At 41.9% G+C, this 23832-nt stretch overlaps 1 pseudogene across 1 annotated transcript in view; it reads right to left on the bottom strand.

The window, feature by feature from the left end:
• The window catches only part of LOC123413276, a 46697-nt pseudogene extending 23700 nt beyond the window's left edge, over window positions 1-22997 (bottom strand). Inside the window, exons 1-2 of the transcript XR_006613717.1 lie at window positions 22089-22997; window positions 13822-13826 (exon numbers count right to left, since the gene is read on the bottom strand). The product of XR_006613717.1 is annotated as a polyubiquitin-like (transcript). The remainder of the gene's footprint in view (window positions 1-13821; window positions 13827-22088) is intronic.
• Between the last annotated feature and the right edge of the window lie 835 nt (window positions 22998-23832).

Genomic DNA, 23832 nt, shown 5'->3' on the forward strand with positions numbered 1-23832 from the left:
TTTTGTGTGTTAAAAATGCACCATTCAAAGGCACATCACAAAATTTCAACAATTTCTGACTTCATTCGGTATATTTCGTGCATTTACTTTTTTTTGAGCTAGTTGACCCTGAAATTGAAAAGCACTACAAATGAACTCTGAAAATGTTGAAAGTTGGCATGCTATCATCATTTCACCCACATAGAGTGTGTTAAAAAGTTGAGAGGGCTACGACAAAAATTGGATGCAGTTCGTGTACAAAACTAACAATCTCTCTCGAAGTAGGAGGGTTTCGAACGAGAACTCATCTCTTACAAAGGGATTTCATTCTTCTGAATTTATTTGAACTCCATACTTTTTGTGTGTTCAAAATGCACCATTCAAAGGCACATCACAAAATTTCAACAATTTCTGACTTCATTTGGTATATTTCGTGCATTTACTTATTTTTTTTGAGCTAGTTGACCTTGAAATTGAAAAGCACTACAAATGAACTCTGAAAATGTTGAAAGTTGGCATGATATCATCATTTCACCCACATAGCGTGTGTTAAAAAGTTGAGAGGGCTACGACAAAAACTGGATGCAGTTCGTGTACAAAACTGACAATCTCTCTCGAAGTAGGAGGGTTTCGAACGAGAACTCATCTCTTACAAAGGGATTTCATTTTTCTGAATTTATTTGAACTCCATACTTTTTGTGTGTTCAAAATGCACCATTCAAAGGCACATCACATAATTTCAACAATTTCTGACTTCATTTGGTATATTTCGTGCATTTACTTATTTTTTTTGAGCTAGTTGACCCTGAAATTGAAAAGCACTACAAATGAACTCTGAAAATGTTGAAAGTTGGCATGATATCATCATTTCACCCACATAGCATGTGTTAAAAAGTTGAGAGGGCTACGACAAAAACTGGATGCAGTTCGTGTACAAAACTGACAATCTCTCTCGAAGTAGCAGGGTTTCGAACGAGAACTCATCTCTTACAAAGGGATTTCATTTTTTTGAACTTATTTGAACTCCATACTTTTTGTGTGTTCAAAATGCACCATTCAAAGGCACATCACATAATTTCAACAATTTCTGACTTCATTTGGTATTCTTCGTGCATTTACTTATTGTTTTTGAGCTAGTTGACCCTGAAATTGAAAAGCACTACAAATGAACTCTGAAAATGTTGAAAGTTGGCATGCTATCATCATTTCACCCACGTAGCATGTGTTAAAAAGTTGAGAGGGCTACGACAAAAACTGGATGCAGTTCGTGTACAAAACTGAAAATCTCTCTCGAAGTAGTAGGGTTTCGAACGAGAACTCATCTCTTACAAAGGGATTTCATTTTTTTGAACTTATTTGAACTCCATACTTTTTGTGTGTTCAAAATGCACCATTCAAAGGCACATCACAAAATGGACAATATCTCTCGAAGTAGAAGCGCCTCCCACAATAAGAGACGACATTCTTCTTCTCTCATATATGGTGGACACTAGCTCACCTGATTTTTCAACTGTCGATGATGGTCGCTACTCCTACTTCCCCTATTGCATAACCAATATCTAGCACAAGGAGAAGAAGGAGAAGAGACCCCCACAACAAAAGTGGTTCCGCTGCACGCCACGTGGGACTAATGGTCTTTCATTTTTAAATGATTGTTTTAATCAAAAACAGATCTGTTACAAAAGGGATTTCATTTTTTGAACTTATTTGAACTGAAGACTTTTTGTATATATATGTGGTCGAAATGCATGATACCATGAAGTTAGAAAGGGCTAAACCATTCAAAAGTAGCAAATGAAGTTAGAAAGGGCTAAACCATTCGAATTTGGAAACTATAATGGCACAAACAGAAACTAGACATATATAAATTGGTCCAAGAAGTACATGATACTAGTCCAAACAATACATAATAATAGCTACCATAGATATATATACAAGTGTTCGACGTTCAGAACACTACTCGTCTGAATCATCTAAATCAGAATGTCCACGTTCCTCGAGGTGACGCTGGCCATAGTTGATGACTCGAATCTTGCGGTACAACTCGTATGAAACGTATGCATCTTTTGCTGCATACTCAATGTTGATATCATCAAGTGGGCCCTTCTCCCAAAGTTTGTGGTGATACTTTGGGAAACTGGTCTTCATATCACCATATGACTCGTCGATCAAGGCAACTGCCATATGAGCCATCGGAGTCCTGTCATGTCGAAGCCTGAATATCGTTTGGAGATCAACGAGGCAACCAGCTGGTATCTCAATACCGAAGCTGTGCCTCATCTTTAGCTTGTCGTTCCTTATGTCAACGGAAGCAAAAGTGATGCCGCTGCAAAGGAACTCCATGAGTTCTGGACAATGCTTGTCACTCCCGCAACAGAAACAAATTAAAATGGAACAAATGTTACATACTGATGCAATAAGGAAACATGTTTCACTACAACTAAAGAGAAACTTATCTTTAGGATTCAAATAGAACATATGCAATGGAACTTAGAGAGATCACTATAGCTATCCAATGGAACCTAGAGAGATCACTAGCTATATGCAATTTTCATGACTATGACATATCATATTGCTATCCAATGGAACCTAGAGAGATCACTAGCTATATTCAATTTTCATAACCTTGGATCAAAGAACACCGCATAAAATTGTATCACTACAACTATGATTTCAATGGAACATATTGAACCAATCAGATTTTTCAGATTGTGGAACACTATTCCAATCAGATTGTGTTCCCCTCAACTAATCAAAATTGTTTCACTACAACTATTTGAAGGGAACCAACTATGATTCCAATGGAACATATTAAACACTAGTTGATTCTAATATGATTTTTCAGATTGTGGAACACTATTCCAATCAGATTGTGTTCCCCTCAACTAATCAAAATTGTTTCACTACAACTATTTGAAGGGAACCAACTACGATTCCAATGGAACATATTAAACACTAGTTGATTCTAATACGATTTTTCAGATTATGGAACACTTTTCCAATCAGATTGTGCTCCCCTTCAACTAATCAAAATTGTTTCACTACAACTATTTGATGGGAACCAACTATGATTGCAATGGAACATATTAAACACTAGTTGATTCTAATACGATTTTTCAGATTATGGAACACTATTCCAATTAGATTGTGCTCCCCTTCAACTAATAAAAATTGTTTCACTACAACTATTTGAAGGGAACCAACTATGATTCCAATGGAACATATTAAACACTAGTTGATTCTAATACGATTTTTTAAATTATGGAACACTATTCCAATTAGATTGTGCTCCCCTTCAACTAATCAAAATTGTTTCACTACAACTATTTGAAGGGAACCAACTATGACTGAAACAAATAAACTTACAATGTCATTATCTTGGATCAAAGAAAGCCTCAAAACTTACCTCGCCCATTGGAAGATCAAGACATGGCTTGCGAAGCATATTTGGATGACGGCAACACCGCGTTGATCGGTCGTGTACTCCAGATCAAGCCCGAAGAACTTCTCATGATCCGTTGCGTGGTCAAACCATCGTCCTTCAACTGTTGAAGAAAAAACGGCACCTCCCTGCTCAGGTTCGTGTACACGACACGGAGCTTGGTCGTGCCATGTGCGAGCACCTCACGAAAGATAGTTGGCATGGTGGAAGAAGAGAAGGGAAGAAGAGAGGAGAAGAACAGAGAGGGCGACGCGAGAGAGAAGAAAAACAGAGAAATGACGACTGTACGCTTCGGTTCGTGCTTTTCATCGCCCGAAACGATGCGGGATGCAAACCGTTTGGGCCTTTAATCCCGGGTTGAGCCACCAACCGGGACTAAAGAGGTATACCAATGGTCGCCACCACTACGGCAGGCCACGTGTTAGTCCTTTAGTCCCGGGTTGAGCCACCAACCGGGACTAAAGGGGGATACGAACGGTTGCCACCACCACTGCCCGCCGCGTAGCCCTTTAGTCCCGGTTTGGGACACGAACCGGGACTAAAGGCTCTTTACGGGCCGGGACTAAAGCCTCGAGGGAGGCATTGAGAATTGGGGCGATGTGGCCGGGCCTTTAGTCCCGGCCCAGAGGCAGGCCGGGACTAAATGGTCCAGGCCAAAGGCCCGTTTTCTACTAGTGGACGGATATTTTTTGAATTTCGTCTGAGTGTCGCTGCCTTTGGTGGTGGCTTCCCACCGGTTCTGTCAGGCATGTAAACCTCCCTATAAGTTTAGATATCAACTAATTTGGATGAAAGTAAAAAGAGAGATAAGCTTCAAAACAGAAAGTTGTTAGATTCAAAAAAAACACTTGACATTCTTAGAACAGCCAAAATTATGAACCATATTGACCAATTGTGTTAGTTCTACCAGAAGTTTTCAACATCTATTTTGCCCACTCTGGAATGATTCAGTTCCAGAGGAATCATTTAAAGAGCTTCAAGAAAGATACCACATCAGGTTATATTCTAAGCTAGGGAACTATGGATGATCCAGTAATTTACTGTGTTCTTGTTAGTCCCTTAGTATGGTCTGATCCTCGATAAAAACAAAAGTTCCTTGTGCGTTGCGCACTCTTGGTCGGTAGATCTGAAACACGTTTTGTTGTCTCGGTGATGAAACATGTTTTTATTTTCCTTTCAATTTGGATTTTACTAACCCCAAAAAATGTCTTCATTTCACTAATGAAAAAACATACTCCCTCCAATCAGAAATAAGTGTCATGGTTTTAGTACAAATAAGTGTTGTCGTTTTAGTTCAAATTTGAACTAAAACCACGCCATTTATTTTCGATCAGAGGGAGTATTATTACCCCACTTACACATATTTTTTCCCACTCATACATATTGTTTCTTCCAAAAAATATAACGTTATCAATCTGCAAGTTCACGCCAATGTGAAATGTTCATATTATTTTTGTAACACAATTGCCCCAAAGTACTGAAGAGAAAATGACCATTACACATAGAAATGAGAAACATATATATACCTGTTCTGCTCAAATTTGAATGTATCACGGTCCAAAAGGAAACCCAGCTGAATCTGAACCTCCAACAGACCAAGAATATGCTCTAGGATTCTAGTATGTAGGTTGACAATGTTGAATAACTAAGAAAATATTTGTAACAGTCAGAAGGTTACATGGATGGATATTTTTTGAATTTCGTCTGAGTGTCGCTACCTTTGGTGGTGGCTTCCCACCGGTTCTGTCAGGCATGTAAACCTCCCTATAAGTTTAGATATCAACTAATTTGGATGAAAATAAAAAGAGAGATAAGCTTCAAAACAGAAAGTTGTTAGATTAAAAAAAAACACTTGGCATTCTTAGAACAGCCAAAATTATGAACCATATTGACCATTTATGTCAGTTTTACCAGAAGTTTTCAACATCTATTTTGCCCACTCTGGAATGATTCAGTTCCAGAGGAATCATTTAAAGAGCTTCAAGAAAGATACCACATCAGGTTATATTCTAAGCTAGGGAACTATGGATGATCCAGTAATTTACTGTGTTCTTGTTAGTCCCTTAGTATGGTCTGATCCTCGATAAAAACAAAAGTTTCTTGTGCGTTGTGCACTCTTGGTCGGTAGATCTAAAACATTGGTGTTGCTACAGATTTTGAGCAGCACCAAAACGGCCGGCTACAAAATCATCTTTTACTAGCTAAAGTATCCAGAATTGATCGTTTTCTCACAATGCGATCAGACGGTTGTCACTAGTGGAAAACGGGCCTTTGGCCGGGACCCTTTAGTCCCGGCCTGCCTTTGGGCCGGGACTAAAGGCCCGACCACGTCGCCCCAATTCTCAATGCCTCCCTCGAGGCTTTAGTCCCGGCCCGTAAGGAGCCTTTAGTCCTGGTTCGTGTCCCAAACCGGGACTAAAGGGCTACGCGGTGGGTAGTGGTGTGGTGGCAACTGTTGGTATCCCTCTTTAGTCCTGGTTGGTGGCTCATCCCAGGACTAAAGGCCTAACACGTGGCCTGCCGTAGTGGTGGCAACCGTTGGTATCCCTCTTTAGTCCCGGTTGGTGGTTCAACCCGGGACTAAAGGTCCAAACGGTTTGCATCCCGCTTCACAAAACCACAACCGAAGCAGAGCCTGTGTCGCGTCGCCTTCTTTCTCTGTTCTTATTCCTCTCTCGCTCTCGCTTTGTTCTTCTCCTCTCTTCTTCCCTTCTCTTCTTCCACCATGCCAACTCGCTTTGGAGAGGTGCTCGCACATGGCAAGACCAAGCTCGATGTCGTGTACGCGAACGAGAGCAGCGAGGTGCCGCATTTTCTTAGACAGTTGAAGGAACGATGGCTTGACGCCGCAGTGGATTATGAGAAGTTCTTGGGGCCTGATCTGTAGTACACGGCCGATCAACGCGGTGTTGCCGTCATCCAACTATGTTTCGCACAGCATGTCTTGATCTTCCAATGGGCGAGGTAAGTTTTGAGGCTTTCTTTGATCCAAGGTAATGACATTGTAAGTTTATTTGTTTCAATCATAGTTGGTTCCCTTCAAATAGTTGTAGTGAAACAATTTTGATTAGTTGAAGGGGAACACAATCTGATTGGAATAGTGTTCCATAATCTGAAAAATCGTATTAGAATCAACTAGTGTTTAATATGTTACATTGGAATCATAGTTGGTTCGCTTCAAATAGGTGTAGTGAAACAATTTTGATTAGTTGAACGGAACACAATCTGATTGGAATAGTGTTCCATAATCTGAAAAATCGTATTAGAATCAACTAGTGTTTAATATGTTCCATTGGAATCATAGTTGGTTCGCTTCCAATAGTTGTAGTGAAACAATTTTGATTAGTTGAAGGGAACACAATCTGATTGGAATAGTGTTCCACAACATGAAAAATCTGATTGGTTCAATATGTTCCATTGAAATCATAGTTGTAGTGATACAATTTTATGCGGTGTTCTTTGATCCAAGGTTATGAAAATTGCATATAGCTAGTGATCTCTCTAGGTTCCATTGGATAGCAATATGATATGTCATAGTCATGAAAATTGCATATAGCTAGTGATCTCTCTAGGTTCCATTGGATAGCTATAGTGAGCTCTCTAGGTTCCATTAGATAGCAATATGCAATATGTCCAGCTTATTGAATACTCCCTCCGTTTCAAAATATAAGACCTTTTAGAGATTTCACTAGAAGACTACATACGGAGCAAAATGAATGAATCTATACTCTAAAATATGTCTAAGTACATCTGTATGTAGTTTATAGTGCAATCTCTAAAAGGTCTTATATTTAGGAATGGAGGGAGTATTTGCAAAACCGTGGGAGAATATATATATATATATGTCATAGTTAATTTACGGTTTCTTGATCAATTCGTAGGATATGAAAATTGCATAGGATAGCAATATGTTCTATTTGAATCCTAAAGATAATTTTCTCTTTAGTTGTAGTGAAACATGTTTCCTTATTGCAGCAGTATGTAACATTTGTTCCATTTTAATTTGTTTCTGTTGCAGTAGTGACAAGCATTGTCCAGAACTCATGGACTTCCTTCGCAGCGGCATAACTTTTGCTACCGTTGACATAACGAACGGCAAGCTGAAGATGAGGTACAGCTTCAGCATTGAGATACCAACTGGTTGCCTCATTGATCTCCAAACGGTATTCAGGCTTCGACATGTCAGGACTTCGATGGCTCATGTGGCAGTTGCCTTGATCGACGAGGAATATGGTAATATGAAGACCAATTTCACAAAGTCTCAGCACAAACTTTGGGAGAAGGCCACACTTGATCGTATCAACATTGAGTATGCAGCAAAAGATGCATACGTTTCATACGAGTTGTACCGCAAGATTCGAGTCGTCAACTATGGCCAGCGTCACCTCGAATAAGGTGGACATTCTGATTCGAGTCGTCAACTATGGCCAGCGTCACCTCGAATATATATATCTATGATAGCTATTATTATGTACTGTTTGGACTAGTATCATGTACTGCTTGGACCAATTTATATATGTCTAGTTTCTGTTTGTGCCATTATAGTCCAAATTTGAATGGTTTAGCCCTTTCTAACTTCATTTGCTACTTTTGAATGGTTTAGCCCTTTCTAACTTCATGGTATCATGCATTTCGACCACATATATATACAAAAAGTCTTCCGTTCAAATAAGTTCAAAAAATGAAATCCCTTTTGTAACAGATCTGTTTTTGATTAAAACAATCATTTAAAAATGAAAGACCATTAGTCCCACGTGGCGTGCAGCGGAACCACGTGGCGTGCCGTGGAACCACTTTTGTTGTGGGGGTCGCTTTTCCTTCTTCTCCTTGTGCTAGATATTTGTTATGCATTAGGGAAAGAAGGAATAGCGACCATCATCGACGGTCAAAAAATCAGGTGAGGGAGTGTCCACCATACATGAGAGAAGAAGAATGCCGACTGTTGTTGTGGGGGTTGCTTCTCCTTCTTCTCTTTGTGCTAGATATTTGTTATGCACTAGGGGAAGAAGGAGTAGCGACCATCATCGACGGTTGAAAAATCAGGTGAGGGAGTGTCCACCATACATGAGAGAAAAAGAATGTCGACTGTTGTTGTGGGGGGTCGTTTCTCCTTCTTCTCCTTGTGCTAGATATTGGTTATGCACTAGGGGAAGTAGGAGTAGTGACCATCATCGACGGTTGAAAAATCAGGTGAGCTAGTGTCCATCATATATGAGAGAAGATGAATGTCCACCGTATACCATAGGTGAGCTAGTGTCCACCATATACGAAATTGTTGAAATTTTGTGATGTGCCTTTGAATGGTGCATTTTGAACACACAAAAAGTATGAAGTTCAAATAAGTTCAAAAAAATGAAATCCCTTTGTAAGAAATGAGTTCTCGTTCGAAACGTTGATACTTCGAGAAAGATTGTCCGTTTTGTACACGAAGTGCATCCAGTTTTTGTCGTAGCCCTCTTAAATTTTTAACACATGCTATGTGGGTGAAATGATGATATCATGCCAACTTTCAACATTTTCAGAGTTCATTTGTAGTGCTTTTCAATTTCAGGGTCAACTAGCTCAAAAAAAGTAAATGCACGAAGAATACCAAATGAAGTCAGAAATTGTTGAAATTTTGATGTGCCTTTGAATGGTGCATTTTGAACACACAAAAAGTATGGAGTTCAAATAAGTTCAAAAAAATTAAATCCCTTTGTAAGAGATGAGTTCTCGTTCGAAACGCTGATACTTCGAGAGAGATTGTCCGTTTTGTAGACGAAGTGCATCCAGTTTTTGTCGTCGCCCTCTCAATTTTTCAACACATGCTATGTGGGTGAAATGATGATATCATGCCAAATTTCAACATTTTCAGAGTTCATTTGTAGTGCTTTTCAATTTCAGGGTCAACTAGCTCAAAAAAAAGTAAATGCACGAAATATACCAAATGTAGTCAGAAATTGTTGAAATTTTGTGATGTGCCTTTGAATGGTGCATTTTGAACACACAAAAAGTATGGAGTTCAAATAAGTTCAAAAAAATGAAATCCCTTTGTAAGAGATGAGTTCTCGTTCGAAACGCTCATACTTCGAGAGAGATTGTCCGTTTTGTACACGAACTGCATCCAGTTTTTGTCATAGCCCTCTCAACTTTTTAACACACGCTATGTGGGTGAAATTATGATAGCATGTCAACTTTCAACATTTTCAGAGTTCATTTGTAGTGCTTTTCAATTTCAGGGTCAACTAGCTCAAACAAAATAAGTAAATGCACGAAATATACCAAATGAAGTCAGAAATTGTTGAAATTTTGTGATGTGCCTTTGAATGGTGCATTTTGAACACACAAAAAGTATGGAGTTCAAATAATTTCAAAAAAATGAAATCCCTTTGTAAGAGATGAGTTCTCGTTCGAAACGCTGATACTTCGAGAGAGATTGTCCGTTTTGTACACGAAGTGCATCCAGTTTTTGTCGTAGCCCTCTCAACTTTTTAACACATGCTATGGGGGTGAAACGATGATAGCATGCCAACTTTCAACATTTTCAGAGTTCATTTCTAGTGCTTTTCAATTTCAGGGTCAACTAGCTCAAAAAAAAAGTAAATGCACGAAAATACCAAATGAAGTCAGAAATTGTTGAAATTTTGTGATGTGCCTTTAAATGGTGCATTTTGAACACACAAAAAGTATGGAGTTCAAATAAGTTCAAAAAATGAAATCCCTTTGTAAGAGGTTCTTGTTCGAAACGCTGATACTTCGAGAGAGATTGTCCGTTTTGTACACGAACTGCATCCAGTTTTTGTCGTAGCCCTCTCAACTTTTTAACACATGCTATGTGGGTGAAATGATGATAGCATGCCAACTTTCAACATTTTCAGAGTTCATTTGTAGTGCTTTTCAATTTCAGGGTGAACTAGCTCAAAAACAATAAGTAAATGCACGAAGAATACCAAATGAAGTCAGAAATTGTTGAAATTTTGTGATGTGCCTTTGAATGGTGCATTTTGAATACACAAAAAGTATGGAGTTCAAATAAGTTCAAAAAAATGAAATCCCTTTGTAAGAGATGAGTTCTCGTTCGAAACGCTCATACTTCGAGAGAGATTGTCCGTTTTGTACACGAAGTGCATACAGTTATTGTCGTAGCCCTCTCAACTTTTTAACACATGCTATGTGGGTGAAATGATGATAGCATGCCAAATATCAACATTTTCAGAGTTCATTTGTAGTGCTTTTCAATTTCAGGGTCAACTAGCTCAAAAAAAATAAGTTAATAGTTTGGATAGTCAAAATAATTACTTTTGAAAATAGAAAATAGTTTTGCATTATTTATTCAATTTCAAACACTTTTCATTATCATAGTTTTGTCAAATTCTCAAATATGCAAAAAGAATTTTAATAAACATAGTTTTTCATTGAAAATAACAAAATAATTAATAGTTTGGATAGTCAAAATAATTATTTTTGAAAATAGAAAATAGTTTTGCATTATTTATTCAATTTCAAACACTTTTCATTATCATAGTTTTGTCAAATTCTCAAATGTGCAAAAAGAATTTTTAATAAACATAGTTTTTAATTGAAAATAACAAAATAGATAATAGTTCGGATAGTCAAAATTATTAGTTATGAAAATAGAAAATAGTTTTGCATTATTTATTCAATTTCAAACACTTTTCATTATCATAGTTTTGTCAAATTCTCAAATATGCAAAAAGAATTTTTAATAAACATAGTTTTTAATTGAAAATAACAAAATAGATAATAGTTTGGATAGTCAAAATTATTAATTATGAAAATAGAAAAAAATTGAAACTATATGAGAATTTATGGAGAAAATTCAACCTGAATTCAAAGTGAGTTCACTTTGAATTCAGGTTGAATTTTCTCCATAATTTCGAATATAGTTTCAATTTTCGGTGAGTTTAGACCCGTAAGCCTCCTTTAGAGAGGAGCTCGATGGAGAAGCTGCGCTGTGGCTTATAAACAAGTGTCAGTCCCCCTCGCTGGGCGAGGTGGGACTAAACTTATCGTGCAACCGAGGAGGGGCTTTAGTCCCGGTTGGAGCCACGCCGCAGGACTAAAGGCCCCTTCTTTTCGCCTTCTGGTCTGCCGAAAAAGGGGCTTTAGTCCCGGGTTGTGGCTCCACCCGGGACTAAAGGGGGTCTTTAGTCCCGGATCGAGCCCCGAACCGGGACTAAAGATCCACCTATATAAGCGGGAATTAGAAAATTTCCAACCCAAATCGCATTTCCTTCTCTCCTTCTTACTCGTTCTCCTGCCCGGCGCGACAGAGCGACGAACTCGACGACGCCGTCAGGCTGCCCGCCGTCCTGCTCGCCGCCGCCTGCCGTCCTCCTCGCCATCGCCGGCGTCCTCCTCGCCGCTGCCGTCCTCCTCGCAGCGCGCCGCGCCGTCCTCCTCGTCGCGCGCCGTCGACACCTCCGGCCGGTAAGCCCCCCGGCCCCTCCTCTCCAACACTCCGGCCAGTAGAAGAAAAGAAGAAAAAGGAGAAGAAAAGAAGAAAAAGGAGAATAAAGGAAGAAAAAGGAGAAGAAAGGAAGAAAAAGGAGAAGAAAGGAAGAAAAAGGAGAAGAAAAGAAGAAAAAGGGAAGGAGAAGAAAAGAAGAAAAAGGAGAAGAAAAGAAGAAAAAGGAGAAGAAAAGAAGAAAAAGGGAAGAAAGGAAGAAAAAGGAGAAGAAAGGAAGAAAAAGGAGAAGAAAGAAAGGAAAAGATATTTTTTGTCATTTAATTCCTATTGTTATTAGGTTTGTGTTAGATTATTAGGGTTAGTAATATTTAGAATTAGGAAAAAGGAAAATAAGAAGAGGAGGAGAAGAAAAGAAGAAAAAGGAGAATAAGAAGAGGAGGAGAGGAGAAGAAGAGAAAAAATTAGAAGAGGAGGAGAGGAGAAGTAGAAGAAGAGAAGAGGAGAAGTAGTAGAAGAAGAGGAGAAGTAGAAGTAGAAGAAGAAGTAGAAGAAGAGGAGAAATAGAAGAAGAGGAAAAATTAGTTTAGGGTTACAAGAAGAAGAAATATTTTTTTTGTCATTTAATTTTGCTATTGTATAGTGTATATGCTTAAGTGTTAATAGTGTTTCTTAGATTATTGCTTAATTTTGCTATTGTATATTCCTAAGTGTTAATAGTTTAATTTTGCTATTGTATATGCTTAAGTGTTAATAGTTTATTTTTAGCAAGAAAATTAATAGAACTAGTTTAGTTTTTTAGTTCATTTTACGATGCCTATCCCGCATCCTCGTCGTCAACTCGGCGGAGGACACGTGCTTGATCAGAGGGGCCCTGTCCGGGACTGGGCTCTGCCCGGCTGGTATTGGGAGGTGCTACCTTCCGGGGGGCGTAGGTTGGTGAGGAGCCAGCCCGTCGTTGACCCGATCCTTGTTTGGTGGCAGTCGCGTGGGCCAGTGAGGGTGCCGAGGCATGGCACGAAGATGAAGCCGATGGGGCAGGAGATATCTAAACCCCTCCGGATATGGAATGGAGGTCGACCGACACGAAGATGAAGCAGATGGGGCAGGAGATAGGTCCAATGACGGAGAAGGTGATAGCTCCACTGATGGAGAAGCCGGTGGAGAAGCCGGTGAAGAAATAATAAAGTCTGGCGAGGTATACATATGATGTTCGACAATCACTTGTAATATGTGAAAAATATTGGAGATAGCTCTATATTGTATACATATACATTCATTTGACGAATGTTTCTCCCTCTTAGGCCTCCACATCGAGCAAAGCTACGAAACGAGGCCTGACTAGAAAGTTGGATGCACGGACGCATTACACCTTTGAGGTGATATTGCCTACGGGCGAACCCAAGCTTCCTAAAAATGCTGCTGACACATTCAAGAAGCAATGCGGAGTTCTCGTTAGGGATCACGTCCCGATCAGCGTTCGGGAGTGGAACAAGCGCAAAGGGGCAGCCGATAGTGACTATGTCGCCGAAAGGTACAAAGATAATCTTTGGAATGAGCTTAGAGGAGTAGCGCGCCAGGAAGATCCTGCACTTGATATTACCGGCGCCCCATCTAAGCGGAAAAGCAGCGTGGCTGAATCTGAGGCCCCGCCCGACGATGCACGAAGAATGATAGAGGGCGGTCCCGGCTACCCCGTGAATGGAATCAAGGAGTCAACATCATGTGAACTCCATCAGAAATTCAAGAACATATCCATGAAGGTGGCCATCGGACAAGCTTTACCTTCTGGCCCTGATGCACGCTGGCATGGCCGTGAGATTCCAGCTGGCTTTGCTAAAGTCGGGGTGGATGAAATCATGACGGGGTTTCATGATATGGAGCTCGACATAGCTGGACCCGAAGATGAGAGGACACTCGGAGAAGTATTGGGTGGAGTCATCCTATGGGACAAGAACTACATCAAGCTTCCAGGCTCGGCCCCAAGGACAACACCGCCTCCGAGTCGTCGCAGGTCACCTACACCTCCATTACCTCCAAGCCCTCCACATGACGTCGGCCAGCACAACACGAGTCCATCTCGATCACCGTCGCCGGACTTGGGTCGTCCGTCTCCGCCGCCGCCCGCTCCGGATACTAAGCGGGAGTGTGCCACCAAGAACGCTCCGCCGACGATTTCTAAGCGACGGAGCCCCCAAAGCGCAAACGATCGCCCCTCCCAAAGGTACCTCATGCTAATCTTCCTATCAGACCTTATGATTGTACCCCCGTGGAAAACGCCAGGATAGCAAAGGGACATCATGATGCGCAGATGAAAAAGTAGGAACCCGAGCCCCGCCCGGAATACAACGAGAAGGAAATAGCATTTGCAAAATACTTCACGACCCTTCCATCATAGTATAACTTACACCATAAGCCTGATGACTATACACGCACATTGCAGAAGGAAGTGAAAAAGAGCAGATCACGTGCAAGTGCAAGTGGGAGAAAATCAAGATCAACTACAAGCAATAAAAAATCAGACGTTCCTCAGCTTGGGCAACATGCCAAACAGTCGATCCCCCCCCTCAAGGTGTTAACCGAGAATGTTCCCCCTCCGGTGCAGGGGCAAGATTTTGATTTAGCAAAGAAGTGGGCGGCTGAATGGGGTGTCTCGGTTGAAGATGTTCTGGCTTCCCAAGACGACAGGTTACCCAAGGCTGTGGTAGCCCCTAGGCCACAGCTTGTCATGGAAGAGCTTTTGGTCAGCAAAGATGATCTCACAACAAATATGTGTTACTTGCATACATGGTACTTAAGTGAATCAAAGAATGGGAGAACGATGATCGTGGTGAGTGTCCCACGTGAGTACTACGGTCGCCCCGAAGAAATCCATATCGACTTTGATGAACTCTTCCAGATGTACAATGGCGACGCCCTCGACAAATCGCTTATGAGTTGCTATTGTCTGTAAGTTTTTTAATTTGTTGTCTACATATAACTTGTTTAGTTATTTCAATTCATTGTCTATATATAACTTGTACTCTATTATGCAGAATGAAGATTCTGGATTGTAAAAGTAAGAACATCCTAAATATTGGGTTTATTGACCCAGATAAAATACGTATAGCGACGCTAACTAATTATCCCAAGGAGATGGAGGAAAACCTTCTAAGGTTTCTAGCAGATCAAAATTTCTGTGACCACATACTGTTTCCATACAACTTCAGGTGAGGGTCTTTGCTCTGTTGTGTCCTTTCACTTATAAGTGTAATTGATAAGTTACTGACACACACACATATATATATATATATACATGTGCAGCTTCCATTGGATTCTGTTGGACATTCAATTGATAAGGGAAGAGTTGATGCCTTCGACCCATTATCGAGACCCTTGGAACAGTTCCGAAGCCTGCAGGACATGCTCCAAGGGTAATTTTAATCATTCTTGCGCTCTATCGGTCTCTTTCAATGATTTTCTGATATATCAATTAATGAAAAACTTAGCAAATCATTATCCTTGTCGGGCAGGGTTTGGAAACGATTCAAGTGCGTGACTCCCGGTATCGAGCCTGAGAAGCTGACCTTTAGAGCGGCTCAGGTAAGTAGTAGTATGATATACTTCTATTTTCAATACATTTATGATGCTAGATTATTATTTTGATTATATATATTCTATTCTCGTAAAGTGCGACCAGCAGCCACGGGGGACGCATCTATGCGGATACTATGTTTGCGAGACCATTCGCACATTTACCTCTGAGCACAAGGATCATAGATTCGACGTAAGCAATGAACATTCACACCTCTATTTTTACACGTCATTCTTTGTTATCATGATTGATTCATCTCCTCTTCTTATATAGTACACGGCATGAGGACGAATGTCCTACCAGAGCAACGCGCGATTGCTGTTGCAGAGGAGCTTGCGATCTTTCTGAGGACGGAAGCTATAGATGACAAAGGACGATTTAGTGTAGCTAGAGGCCATTACTGATGTTCGTTCATGTAATTGAATAGACGGGCTCTAGTCCCGATAATTCAGATCTCCATATAATTGTATATATATGCTCGCTTGTAAGATAAGTTAATCTTATATATATGCATAATTATTTCTATTTAAATTATATGAAAACTAATTCCCGAACACCAAACGAGGCATCACGTTAATCTCCCGAACACCTAAACCCTAAAATCCAAAAATAATTTCATTCAAAAAAAATCAAAAAATAAGCAAAATCTGAAACTCTTTAGTCCCGGTCCGTGTAACGAACCGGGACTAAAGGGCCTGCCCTTGGGGCGCTACGAGGCGCCCACGTGAAGCACCTTTAGTCCGGGCTTGTAACAGGGCCTTTAGTCCCGCCCCTTTAGTCCCGATTGGTGAACCGGGACTAAAGCCGCTTACGGACCGCGGCTAAAGGCCCATCCCTACTAGTGTGTAGTGCATGATAACTTTAGTTTTGCGTTGATTGACCGACGCCCAATTACCGTCATAGAAGGGAGCCTCGCAAGAAGGGAGCTCGCGACGGAATTTTGCATGAGATGCCACTGCTTCGATAGGCAAGATGGGGAGCCATGCGAGTAACTGGGATTCGTCTTGCATGAAGTACCAACGTCGTTGAGACGCGGAAGGGGATCAAACAATATTGAAATCCCTGTCTCCATACAAACTTAGTCGGTGCACGTTTACATGTCCCGATACTTCCCATGCCCACGCATCTAACAATGTTCCAAGGTTTACAGGGGCTTCCTACTGTTTGATGGGTATATATGCCCAAAACGCGTGGGTACAGTTTGGTGCAAGGTATTAATATCGTAGAGACAATCGCTATCTGCGGCATCAAGGCGTCTCCAACTGTGTACTTTCTTCATTTCTATTTACAAGGTCATTATTAAAATTACAATTTGCAGAAATACAAGGACGCTAACACTATTAGATGCAATATTAATGATGTTTGCTTTGTAGTACTCCTTGATGTGTACAAGAGAAAAAATACACATTAATTATTTCTTCCGTGCATGCAGGAGTGATATCATTGGGTTGATGTGCACGAGAGAAAAATACACATTAATTTACGCGACAAACAAGGATACAAGTTGTCTTGCAACATTGACTTAAAATATATTAGGTTTTGTCTTGATACCTATAATATGGGTTTGTGCCTTGTATAAAAAATGAAGTGAGTACCAAAGATTAGATTTAAAAAGGATCACATCCAAACAACTATTCCCTCCGTTCCTAAATATAAGTCTTTTAAGGATTCAACTAGAAGAGTACATACATAGCAAAATGAGTGAATCTATACTCTAAAGCGTGTCTATATACATCCGTATGTAGTCTTTCAATGAAACATCTAAAAAGACTTATATTTAAAAACGGAGGGAGTATATATTAAAGCAGATTTTTTCTGTTACCCCCCCCCCCCCCATCCCCCGTCTTTCATTCTTCCTCCGAATCAGGAAAAGGTTATTGTTTGATTTATTTTGTTTCCAAGGAGCGAGAGAAATGGAAGAAAAATTTGGGTAATGAATACACTTACTAGCTAGGGACCGAGTTCTTGTACGTAGGATTCATTTTGGTGTACTAATTTAGTGATCAAGCTCCTCGTGCCCTGAATGGTAACTTAGCAATAGTTGCCCTCTCCGGCTGCATTTTTTTTCTTTTTTTCTTTTCTCTTTTGTTCGAGCCTTTTCCAGTTGTTTTGTTTGTTGCCTTTTTTTTTGGTTTCCTTGTTGTTGTATTTATTCCATTTTATGGGTCTATTTTTCTTGTTCTTTCTTTTCCTTCTGACTTTTATTTCTTTTTTCCTTCCATTTTTTACAAAGGGAGAATTTCTTTAAAACATCAAGAACATTATTTTAATACACAGCGGACGGGGAACATTTTTAATACATGCTTAACAACTTTTTAATGCATGGCAAACAACTTTCTAAACATATGACCATTCAATATGTGTAATATTTGTATTAAACACAATTTACATTTTAAAGTATACGATGAACTTTGTTAGTATACAATGACCATTTTTAAATACACGAAGAAATGTTTTATTACACGTCAAACATAATTTAAGTATGCAATAAACTTTTATAAAATATAGTGAACACTTCCAATTACATGCTAAACAAATAAAAGAAAATTTTAATAAAAATATTGTGCAGTTAAAAAAAGTAGAAAACCATGAAAAATGAGAAAAAAGAATAAACCAAAAAACAAAGCACTTAATGGCTTGTTGGGTCAGCCTGGTGCACTACAGTAGACCAGCTCTGTACAGCGCAATATAATGGTATCCATGAACCTGCAAAGCTAGAAGCAATCACATGGAGGGAGGCTCTTTCCTTGGCCGAAGACCTATTCTTGCAAAGCTTTGTAGTTGCATCAGATTCTAAGAAAGTAGTGAGAGATATCCTCCAGGGCAATCAAGGGAGATATGGCACTATCATTAGGGAGATTAAAAATCATTCATCTATATTTACCTGTAATTTTATTTTCGAGAGTCGTGAGTTAAACAAAGAAGCACATACTTTAGCCAAGTAGTCACATTAGACCAGGGACACACGTGTAGCTTGGGCAACCCCATGATCAATAAAACCTGGTTTACCCCCTAAAGAAAAGCTCTGCACCGCCCAATGGATTTGAAACAGTCCTCATATTTTGAACAAATGTTCACGGATTTGAGAAAGGTTTACTGTTTTACGTTTCACTTGAAAAAGTTGGATTTTACGTTTGTCCGCCTTTTTGCCTTGCATATGAACCACATCATCAGAATTAAGCGGATACATTATATCTATGTCGCTGACCCGTACTTCATGCATGAGGGCTTCTTAGCAGTCTGCCCAAAGCACCGTGAATACGCGAGTAACTACATCCTCGATTTCATGGTCGCCAATAAGGACAAGGAGACGATTCTCGTGCCTTATCATCCCATATAAGTCATCCACGGATATCTTTCCTTCGAGTTCAATCATTCATTTGCACGCAGCGACGGGCACGCCGTCCTCATCATCCTTTACCGACGATTCTCCCTCGCTCTTTACTTGGACTCATCGAAGAACATGAAGAAAAAGGATTACACCCACATCAAGTCTGTCCTCGACAGTGCTATCTTTTTCTACGGCCTACGGGGTGGAGAGATCACGATCAGGAAGACAAGGAACCGCGGACCCACCTTCGGCCATAAGATCGACTTCTACTGCATATACAGCAACCGAGTGGTATTCTTAGTGATGGATTCTATGTCCTCCACCACATGTTGGAGTACAAATGGGATCAGCCGAACCTTCGCATGTCACCTAGATCCGGCGATGCCCATATTCTGCAATGGGCAAAGAACCTAGGAGATATCCCGGATCATCGACTTCGATCTGAGTTCTATCACATCCAGCATGAACTTGCCCAAATCATCATGAAGGAGGTAGTCGAAAAAATAGGGATGGCAAATGTTGCGGGAAGACGTGCGAACACGCGTTTAATAATACACTAGCATCTCCATGTTTCATGGCGACACTACAATCATCATCAATAACACACTGTCTCCGCCTAAAATAAGGTGGGGCATGATACAATCATCATCAATGTGTACACATTTCATAAGAGCATGCGCAAAACAAAATCGAAGTTCGAATCGTATAGGATCCTTACCACCTTACAACATGTATATATACACGTGTTTAATTTACCTATTATTAATTTTAACCTGCAAAGGGATTAACTCCTGCACCTAACATTGCACATGATCTGTGGTCTCAAATTCTCCATGTTTCGCATTTATTATAAATACCCCCGCCAATTTATAGAGCCTCCCTTGCCTTCTCATTCTTTCCAACATATTTTTCGAATGTTAACAAGCGTTGGCTGATTAATTCTTCTTCTTTTTGTTTTTTTCACTCACTATCATCAATGAACCACTGGATAAGAATGAAAGGTATCACAAAAGAGATAAAGATGATGTATCAAGAGAGAGAGAGAGAGAGCGCTCTTCATAAACAGCTTGTGGTAGATCAGGGATACATTCAGATTTAGATCATGCTGATACATGGCCAACAGTGATATGCGGATTGTGCAACACGACTTCTACTGTGTACCCTAAATTTTTAATAAATGAGTAACTTATGAAAAACTACATTGTCAAAAATGCTGCACACCACGAATTTAAACTTGGGACAACAACAAAACCATATCGTTTGAATATTTTATTTTTGGGCCTGCTGCACAGGTGGCTGATCATAGAAAAAGATCGGCCGGATCACAAGCAACCCATCTTGCGATCCTATTCTCTGTTTCCCTCATTACAAGTTACAACAAGAGCGTAACAATACTCTTTGCAACTTCGACTCATTACAAGTTACAACAAGATCCCTAACAATACTCTTTGCAACTTCGACTCATTACAAGTTACAACAAGAGCCGTAACAATACTCTTTGCAACTTCGACCAATATGTGCGTTCATTGTTGGGGCTGCCCGAGAAACACGAAGACTCTCAAACACAAAGGTAGAAGAACACACACACAAACTGAAGGTTGAAGAAGGAACACACAGGTAATTTTGGCACACACGACTTGTGCCTCTTCTGTTTTTCCTTCACACACGCACACAGAATCACAATGCAGATACATGGGCTTTAATAGCCGAGTCACTCGGCCAACACACCCACGCACTAACCCACTAACAAACTACCTAGCTGCATGCACTAATCCACTTCTGCATGCACGCGTCCACAACGGTTCAGCCACACATATCGGCTGGATCCGATTCTTACTCCAACAGCTCACCCGCGTCACAAAGCTTGAGTCATTCCTAAGTCTGTAGCACACTAGGAGCTTGCCCACACAACGGCACACTTGACGCACGTCTCCACTAGCAGCGTCCGCTTCTAGCTCCACTCTCTATCTGTCACAAGACTCGGCCGCTGCAACTCTACGGAGCTTTGTGCATGCTGCTAACTAACACACTAAACAACAAGGTTAACTCTAACAATCACCCCCCTAACCTTGTTCTTGTTTATTCGATCACCTCCATGACGACCTTCACAGCAGCGCCGGCTTGTCGTCGGCATCCACGGTGGCGAGATGAGCCTGCTCCTTCCTTGGCACGGTGCAATCTTTAGCATAATGCCCGTAGTCTTGGCAGTTGTAGCAGCACACCTTGCGGATGTCGAAGTTGTTCCTCCTCTTGCCCGCGCCACCGCACTCACCCTTCCGCGCCTCCCATTGCGCTGCCGTGAGCATGAGCTGGTCGCCGCCTCGTCCGCCGCTACCCTGAGTGTGCCGCCTCGTCCGCCGCTATCCTGAGTGTGCCGCCTCGTCCGCTCCTCGAACGCCTTCAGCCGCCCGAGCGCCTCCTCGAAGGCATCTTGTCGACGTCGCAGAACTGCTCAATTCCGGCCACCGCTGCGTACAGCCGGTCCGGCGCGGTGTCGAGCAGTTTCTTCACCATTGCCGCGTCGTCGAGCGTCGCTCCAAGGGCCGCATACCTTGCTGCCATGTTGCTGATCCTCCCGGCGTACGCGTCCAGCTCGTCGCCGTCCTCCATGCGTAGGTGATCGAACTCACCGCGAAGAGTGGAGAACCGCGCCGCCCTCACCCGGTCCGCACCGATGAACCGTGTCTTCAGGCTCGCCCACAGCTCCACCGCCGTCTTCTTCGACGACACCTGCAGCAGGATGTCTTCGAAGAGCGCTCCGAGGAGGTATGCCCTCGCCGGCTTGTCCTTCTTCGTGATGACCGCCGCCGCCGAGTCCTCCGTCGGAACCACCGCTTCCCACAGCCCTTGCGCGTCGAGGTTCTCCTCCACCTTGATCGCCCACACGGTGTAGTTGTCACCGGTGAGCATCGGCACGGGGAGCGACACCATGCTCCCTCCGGCGCCGTACGGGACGATGGACATGGCCGACGTAGTGGATCGCACCGAAGCTCTGTATACCAAATGTTGGGGCTGCCCGAGAAAGACGAAGACTCTCAAACACAAAGGTAGAAGAACACGCACATAAGCTGGAGGTTGAAGAAGGAACACACAGGTAATTTTGGCACACACGACTTGTGCCTCTTGTGGATCTACACTTTAAAATATGTCTATATACATCCGTATGTAGTCCATAGTGCAATCTCTACAAGGTCTTATATTTAGGAACGGAGGGAGTAGATAAGAAGCCTAGTTCTTAATCCCCGTCGAAAAAATGAGGGTAACTCAGAATAGAATGACTTGAGAAGATAAGTAAAACGAGCCTTGTAAACCCAGAGACAGAAGCAGCTCCATCGCCAGGCACTTTACTGGCCACCACGGAGACGGAGCACCAAGTGAAGGGTGGACTCCTTCTGGATGTTATAGTCCGCTAGGGTGCGGCCATCCTCAAGCTGCTTACCAGCAAAGATGAGGCGCTGCTAGTCCGGGGGATGCCCTCCTTGTCCTGGATCTTCGCCTTCACGTTGTCTATGGTGTCAGATGACTCCACCTCCATGGTGATAGTCTTGCCGGTGAGGGTCTTCACAAATATCTGCATGCCACCACGGAGGCGGAGCACCAGGTGGAGGGTGAACTCCTTCTTTATGTTGTAGTCCGCCATGATGCGGCCATCCTCAAGCTGCTTGTCGGCGAAGATTAGACGTTGCTAGTCCGGGGGAATGACCTCCTTGTCTTGGATCTTGGCCTTTACATTGCTAATGGTGTCAAAAGACTCAACCTCGAGGGTGATGGTCTTACTGGTGAGGGTCTTGACAAAGATTTGCATGCGATCACGGAGCCTGAGCACCAGATGGTGGTTGGACTTTGTCTACATGTTGTAATCAGCCATGGTGCGGCCATCCTCGAGCTGCTTGCGAGCAAAGATGGGACGCTGCTGGTCTCGGGGGATGCCCTCCTTGTCGTGGATCTTGGCCTTCACGTTGTCAATGGTGTCCGAGGACTCCACCTCCAGGGTGATTGTCTTGCCGGTGAGGGTCTTGACGATGATCTGCATACCACCACAAAACGTGAGCACCAGGTGGAGGCCAGGTGGACCCCTTCTGGATGTTGTAGTCGCGAGGGTGCGTCCATCCTCGAGCTACTTGCCAACGAAGAAGAGACGCTGCTGGTCCAGGGGGATGCCCTCCTTGTCCTGGATCTTTGCCTTGACATTGTCGATGGTGTCAGAGGACTCAACCTCAAGGGTGATGGTCTTATCGGTAAGGGTCTTCACGAAGATCTACATCTGTAAATACAAAGCAGACAGAACCAGAGTATGTTACGGTATAGGGATATCTGCAGTACCTCAAACAATGGATGAACTAGATGGCCACCATGCTACAAAGATGAGATTGCAACAGAGAAGAAATCAGCTAGAGAGCAAACTGCAAAGGAGCTACCCTATTACAACAAGCCAATGGATTGACCGAGCATGCAATGCTAAATTTTAGCAGAACTATATATTAGCATATCGACCAGTGCAATATTTACCTTCAGTGGGAGCATAAGTAATCAGGTAGTACTGAGAAGCTGGTTAGGAAGCTGTCACGCCCAAGATGCGACCCTATCCTCAATTTGGCACGAAGGCCTCGTCAGGGATAGAAGCGCATCTCGTCGTGTCGCAAGAATGGATATCGTTACAAGTACATGTACTGAAAAGAAGAGATATATAAATAGAGTTGGCTTACACTCGCCACAAGCTTCACAACAGTACAATACATAATCATCAAGAGTAAGAGCAGGGTCCGACTACGGACGAAAACAAACGAGAAAAGAAGAACGACGTCCATCCTTGCTATCCCAGGCTGCCGGCCTGGAACCCATCCTAGATCGATGATGAAGAAGAAGAAGAAGCAACTCCAAATGAACAATCAATGCGCTCGCGTCAAGTAACCTTTACATGTACCTGCAACTGGTGTTGTAGTAATCTGTGAGCCACAGGGGACTCAGCAATCTCATTTCCAAAGGTATCAAGACTAACAAAGCTTAATGGGTGAGGTATGGTTAAGTGGTGAGGTTGCAGCAGCGGCTAAGCATATATTTGATGGCTAAACTTACGAGTACAAGAAATAAGAGGGGGA

This window comes from Hordeum vulgare, chromosome 7H (genome assembly GCF_904849725.1).
Source record: "Hordeum vulgare subsp. vulgare chromosome 7H, MorexV3_pseudomolecules_assembly, whole genome shotgun sequence".
Taxonomy (NCBI): domain Eukaryota; kingdom Viridiplantae; phylum Streptophyta; class Magnoliopsida; order Poales; family Poaceae; genus Hordeum; species Hordeum vulgare.